The sequence below is a fragment of the Phacochoerus africanus genome, chromosome 6, assembly GCF_016906955.1.
Source record: "Phacochoerus africanus isolate WHEZ1 chromosome 6, ROS_Pafr_v1, whole genome shotgun sequence".
In the NCBI taxonomy this organism is placed as follows: Eukaryota; Metazoa; Chordata; class Mammalia; order Artiodactyla; family Suidae; genus Phacochoerus; species Phacochoerus africanus.
The window spans coordinates 27,865,995-27,873,595 of NC_062549.1; positions in this window are offsets into that span (position 1 = coordinate 27,865,995).

Here is a 7,601-nt window from a genome sequence, read left to right on the forward strand (position 1 = left end):
ATGTAAAAGCCACGGTCCAGACTCCCCTGGTAAATGCTACTAAAGGCAGGCTCAGAGCTTTCTGCTCTCCTGGCCCTAGAGTTCCTCCTCATGGTAATTTTATCTGACCCACCTTCAGAGATATTTTCACTCTTGTTCCTTGAAAGTGTCATTTCTGATCAGTTATTTGAATAACAGAAAATTAAATTTTTGCCAGACTATAGCTTTAATGGGCTGGAATATGAAAACTATCAACAACAGCAGTATTTTCTAATTTGATGGTACAGTAAGATCCTTCCTCCCCTTCCTTACAATCAAGCAGCTCACAGTGCTTGAAGTGGTTTGCCAGCCTCACTTTCTACAATAGGTGCTGGCATTTTAAATTGACCTTTAATTCTTCTGAACCAGCACATTATTTCTGGCTTGTAGGTTGTAGGGAGAAAATGAAAAACGAAAGCAGTCTTAGTAATTTTCACACTGAAAGCTGTACATGGAAAAAAAGTTTTAAAAATGATCACCCACGTACCGCCTTACTCCGCAAAGCTTCCTTCGAATCATGACAGATAGGCAATTATGAGATTTCAGATGCACTTGCAGAGCTTCAGAAAGGAATCAAAATCACTTGTGTGATTTAAACTTAAATAGGGCAAGGTAAATATATTTCCATTCTTACGCAAGCTTACTTTTATTTACCACTACAATAAAATACTGAGGTTAAAAAAAGTTTTAAATTTATTTGAGGCCAATATATCTAACGATGATGTCATTTTCCCTGTAAAATAAGTAACCATATTATTCAGGAATATTCAACAGGTTTGGAAATTGCTTTGCTGTATAAATTAAGGATTCAAATTAAGATCTGAATATTTTAACAAATGAAACAAATTATGGGAAGAAATTAATATCTTATAATGAGCCAAAATTGATCTAAGAAACCATACCAATTTCTCTCAAGATACCACCAACTCAGAATATGTCCTTTAATCTCCTATTCATGGAGATTTTTTTCTGTACCAACCACTCTCTGTAACAGTTATGTTAGGAAGATAACCTGGACAAAGTCAAGGACACAGTTTATAGTAGGACAGTCTCTGTATACAGACTGCATGCATGAAAATTGTGACCTTGGCCTCATTTGAAATATGACTTAATTTAGTGAGCTAATTGGCCTATGCAAATGTATAAATACAAACCACATTTCATTTTTCCTTAATTATAACATCTGACCCAAGTAACCTGGGAATACATAATTACATGGCATTGAACTTCAACCAGAATTGTTATGTATATGAAAATGAAAGACAAGCTAATTTCTTTAATATTTATTAAATTAATTCCTAGAAACTCAAATAGGTGTTATCTACTCAAATAGTGTTAATTTGTAATATCATCGTCACTGAGTTCTTTAAGAACTAGAAAGGGGAGTTCCCATTGTGGCTCAGCGGTTAATGAAACCGACTAGCATCCATGAGGATGGGGGGTTCCATCCCTGGCCTTGCTCAGTGAGTCAAGGATCCAGCGTTGCTGGGAGCTGCGGTATAGGTGGCAGACACGGCTTGGATCCTGCATTGCTGTGGCTCTGGTGTAGGCCGGTGGCTACAGCTTCAATTAGACCCCTAGCCTGAGAACCTCCATATGCCATGGGTGCGGCCCTATAAAGACAAAAAACAAAAACACTAGACAGAAATTCCTAAAGTCTCATTCTTTGGCAGCTCATAGTTCCATCAAGTGAAGAGAAGCCTTGGAAATCATAGCCCACTTAGAATGCTGATTAACCACTAATATAACCTGCTTTCAAATCTAGCACACAATTGCCTTTCTAAGCTTTAGTTTCCTTACATGTGAAGTGGGATAATGTCCACCTCACAGGATTGTGAAGAGTCACTGAGAGTTAAAATTCAGACAGTGATTAGCATAGAGTAAATGTTGATTCTCTTTCTTATTAAACTTGAAGTTCAACTTAAAGGTGTTTAAAAATTAATTTTGTAAGATCAGTCAACTTCTCAGGGAAGGGGCAGGAATATCAGTGCCTGGTGAGATCTGTGTACAAGATCTCATGAGAAAGTATGTACAGGGGCTCAAAACAACTACCACTGTTGAGCATTTATATATATGCCAGGTATCATACTAAACACTCGGCCTCCTTTAATCCTTAAAACCACCATCTCCATTTAAAAGACTGGCAAACACAGGGAGTTCCTGTCATGGCACAGCTGAAATGAATATGAATAGTATCCTTGAGGATGTGGTTTGATCCTTGGCCTTGCTCAGGGGGTTAAGGAGCCAGCATTGCTGTGCGCTGTGATGTAGGTTGAAGATGTGGCTCAGATGGATCCCAAGTTGCTGTGGCTGTGGCCTAGGCCGGCAGCTGTAGCTCCAATTCAACCCCAGCCTGGGAATTTCTATATGCTGCAGGTATGGCCCTAAAAAAAGCAAAAAAAAAAAAGATTGGCAAACATAAGCAATTTGTTTAATACGGCCCCATCTCTGCAGCAGCTGGAGAACTCTGAGAAGCTCTCAAAATTGGTGTGATCAGATCAATATATAAAGTACCTACATAAATAGATGAAGAATTGCCCCAAAGCAGAAGGCTGAGATTGTCTCTGTGGCCACAGACTTCCAGTGAGAGTTTCTCTGTAACACTCCTGTCTGTGGATTAGCAGTGTCCATGGTAGCTATGAAAAAGTAGAAACCTGTTGTCTAAGGTGGAGGATGAGGGGGCTTCTAGAATAGTATCTCTTTCCAGCTCTACAAGATTGAGGCTTCTGGTGAAAAAGCAGCTTACTGCTCTGAAAACATCCTCTGGTTACTGAGCAGTCCAATGGCCATGATTTAGGGACACTGAAGATAAAAGGTAGAAGACAAAGTAAAAAACCCAGTTTCTAGGTGTTGCTGTAACCTTGGAACAGCCTTAGTTGTGTTAAAGAAAATGGAAGTAAGTTACATGAAGCAAATAAAAAGCAAAAGGTGTCTTTCATATTAGGAGAGAGCAACTCAAATTTTTAAAATGCATATAAATAGGAAAAGCAAGTTATTATCTACTAAAAGATGGTGGGGAGTTCCCGTTGTGGCACAGTGGTTAATGAATCCGACTAGGAACCATGAGGTTGCAGGTTCGATCCCTGCCCTTGCTCAGTGGGTTAATGGTCCGGCGTTGCTGTGAGCTGTGGTGTAGGTCGCAGACGCAGCTCGGATCCTGCGTTGCTGTGGCTCTGGCATAGGCTGGCAGCTACAGCTCCGATTCGACCCCTAGCCTAGGAACCTCCATATGCCACGGGAGCGACCCAAAGAAATGGCAAAAAGCCAAAAAAAAAAAAGACGGTGGGTCCATGAGGACCCACCGTCTTTTTCAGCTTTCCAATTCACCTGAAAGAGAAGGGAGAATCTCCTTCCTCTGGCACCATCTTTAGGCCCCAGCGCACCACAACCTCCTACCTTGGCTTCACCCAGAACCACTCACCTTGGTAACCGCTGTATTCACTTATATACCTTATAAAAGTTTTCCTTTGAACAAGGGACTAAAGATGGTGAAAACTGCAGTAGCTAATCCCAAAGCTAAACTACAAAGAGTTAAAGAAAGTACACGTTAGCTCTACCTGACCCAGAGCATGCCTTTGGTAAATACCTCACTACACATGTATCTCAGAGATACTGTGGGTGCAGTTCCAGACCTCCACAATAAAGTGACTATTGCAATAAACCAAGTCACACAGATTTTTTTGGTTTCCCAGTGCGTATAAAAGTTATGTTTACACTATACTGTAGCCTATTAGGTGAGAAATAGCATTATGTTGAAAAAATGTACATACTTTAATTTAAAAACACTTTATTGCTAAAAAATGCTAACTATCATCTGAGCCTTCAGTAAATCGTAATCTTTTTGCTGGTGGAGGGTCTTGCCTTAGTGTTGATGGCTGCTGACTGATCAGGCTAGTGGTTACTGAAGGTTAGGGTGGCTGTGAAAATTTCTTAAAATAAGGTAACACTGAAGTTTGATACATTGATTGATTCTTCCTTTCCAGGAACTATTTCTCTGTAGCATGCAGTGCTGGTGATAGCATTTTACCAGAATAGAACTTTCAAAATTCGAGTCATCCTCTCAAACTCTTGTGCTGCCTTATCAATTAAGTTTATGTAATATCTACATCCTTTGTTGTCACTTCAACAATCTTTATAGCATCTTTACCAGGAGCAGATTCCATCTCAAGATTTCTTTGTCTAATCTGTAAGAAATAAGTCTAGATCTGTTTAGGATTTATCATGAGATTGTAGCAATTCAGTCACATCTTCAGGTTCCATTTCTAATTCTAATTCTCCTGCCATTTTCACCACACCTGCAGTTACTTTCACCACTGAAGTCTTGAACCCCTTAAAGTCATCCATGAGGATTGGAATCAGCTTCTCCCCAAATCCTTGTTATGTTGATGTTTTGACCTCTTTCCATGCATCATGAATGCTCTTAATGGCATCTAGAATGGTGAATCCTTTCCAGACGGTTAACTTTGCCCAGATCCATGCAAAAAAATCACTATCAATGGTAGCAATAGCCTTGTGAAATGCGTTTCTTAAATAAGACTTGAAAATTGAAATCACTCAGTCCATGAGTTACAGAATGGATGTGTCGGTAGGCTTGAAAACAGTATGAATCTCATTGTACATCTCTACCAGAGCTCTTGGATGAGTGCATTATCAATAAGCAGTAACATTTTGAAAGGAGTATTTTTTTCTGAGGAGTAGGCCTCAACAGTCGGCTTAAAATATTCAATAAACTAGGAGTTCCCGTCGTGGCGCAGTGGTTAATGAATCCGACTAGAAACCATGAGGTTGCGGGTTCGGTCCCTGCCCTTGCTCAGTGGGTTAAGGATCCGGCATTGCCATGAGCTGTGGTGCAGGTTGCAGACACGGCTCGGATCCTGCGTTGCTGTGGCTCTGGCGTAGGCCGGTGGCTACAGCTCTGATTTGACCCCTAGCCTGGGAACCTCCATATGCTGCGGGAGCGGCCCAAGAAATAGCAAAAAGACAAAAATATATATATATATATATATATTCAATAAACTATATGTAAACTAATGTGCTGTCATCTACACTTTGCTGTTCCATCTCTAGAGCACAGGCAGAGTAGATTTAGCATAATTTTTAAGGACCCTAGGATTTGGGGAACAGTAAATGAGTATTGGCTTCAACTTGAAGTCACCAGATGCATTTACCCCTAAAAAGAGAGTCAGCCCATCTTTTGAAGATTTGAAGCCAGGCATTGACTTCTCACTAAATGTGGAAGTCCTCGATGGCAACTTCTTCCAACATAAGGCTGTTTCATCTACATTGAAAATCTGTTTTTTAAAAAAGTGTAGCCACCTCTTAATTAATTAGTTGAGTGAGATCTTCTGGATAACATGCTGCAACTTCTACACCAGCACCTGCTGCTTCACCTTGCACTTTTAAGTTAGAGCAATGACTTCTTTCCTTAAATCTTATGAATCAGTCTCTAATAGCTTCAAATTTTTCTTCTGCAGCTTCAGGGCCTCCCTTTGGATAAGACTTTAGCTTATGGGAATGTTATGGTTTGTTTGACCTTCTATCCAGACCACTAAAACTTTCTCCATGTCTTCAGTAATGTTTTCTTATCATTTTTGTTTCCTAGAGTAGCACTTTATTTTTATTTGCTTTTTAGGACCACACTTGCAGCATATAGAGGTTCCCAGGCTAGGGGTCAAATCAGAGCTACAGCTGCCAGCCTACACCACAGCCACACAGTATCCAAGCTGTGTCTGCGACCTATACCGCAGCTCATGGCAATGCCAGGTCCTTGACCCACTGAGAGAGGCCAGGGATCAAACCCGAAACCTCATGGTTCCTAGTCGGATTTGTTTCCACTGTGCCACGATGGGAACTCCTCAAGTAGCACTTTAAATTTCCCTCAAGAACTTTTCCTTAGCATTCACACCTTGGCTAACTGCCACAAGAGGCCTAGATTTTGGCCTTTCTCAGCTTTCAATATGTGTTCCTCACAAGGCATAATCATTTCTAGTTTTTTGATTTAAAGAGATATGTGACTTTCTTTCTTTTGAAAACCAAAAAGCTGTTGTAAGGTTATGAATTGGTCTACATTCAATTTTGCTGTGTCTTAGGGAATAGGGATGTGGGAGGAGAGGAGAAAGAGGATGTAAGAGCTAGTCAATGGAGCAGGTAGAATACACACATTTATCAGTTAAGTTTGCTGTCTTATATGGGTTCACAGCCCCAATTATAAAAGTAACATTAAAAATCACTGATTACCATAACATGACAAAGTTTGAAATACTGCAGAAATACTAAAATATTAAGTGAGCAAAGACCGTCAGAAAAATGGTACTGATAGATTTGCTCCAAGCAGGGTTGCCACAAATCTTGTTTATAAAAACTACAGTATATGCAAAGGACAATAAAGCAAGTGCAATAAATAAAGCATACCTGTATTGGAAAAATTTAGCCTGTTTGGAACATTGGTTGAGGTGAGATTTCTACTATGTGGTAGCTTGTAGAGTGCTCTTGAAGATCAATTCCAGATGCAGGTTTCTATAGCTACCACCAGTCTTTAGCCAGGTGTAGTCACTGCCCTGGCCAGGGGAGAGTGCATGTCAAAACTGAGGAATTCAGATGATGAACACTGACTAAAATAAATTGCTACCGAAAAAAGCCAGGAGTCAACTAGAGGATATTCCTAGCTAAAGCTTAATAAGAGGAAATAGTTAGAAGCCATGGAATATATGTATCAAAAACACAAAATACACTTTCTGTGTTTCTGATTATTGTTATCTCAGTACATAAAAGGCACAATTCAGAGGATGGATAGCACTTCATCTTTCTATCTATGCCTGTCCACATTTTTTACTTCTACTAATAAGCTTCTAAAACTGATAATTCTTTGCTAAAATTGAGAAAACCAGAAACCACAAGTTTAGAAGCTAAAGGAGCCAGCTTGCTACTTTAAAGGGTTTACCACGTATATTTAACTCCATGGCTTCTTCTGGGACAATATACCCAATTTAATACAGGAATTTAGTTTACATACCAACAGAGGTCAAAAAAATTCAAGAATTACTATCCTTTCCATGAGAAAATTTTCCTTCTTCCTAACTAATCATATAAACTATAATTTCTATCCAGTCTTTATTTCTAAATAAAAATAAAAAATCAGGGAAAATAACTATTAAAAAAATAATAATTAAAAAAATAATTTAAAAACAAATCAAACAAAAACTAAAATCTCACACATGAAAATCATGACCAATGCAGACTTCAATACTGGTCCACTATTGGAGACAAGCAGCAAAATTTATTATACTAACAGATAAATTATCCTTTATGAACCCTCAATTTAGAGAAATCATGTAGCGTTCCCATAATAACTAAAAATAAATAAATGCAAATGACAAGAGAATTTAGTATTAAAAATTTTAGTCTAATTCTGTTTAATTTGGAGTTTACTGGCAAAAACTCTAACAAACATGGTAACTGAAAATTGGGTTGGGGCTATATAACAGAAAGTTTTTACCAAAGTTAAATATCAACTAATTTCACAACTGAATTTAATCTAGACACTTAAGCTAAGGACCTAGGGAGCTTATATAGTTTGTAATTTT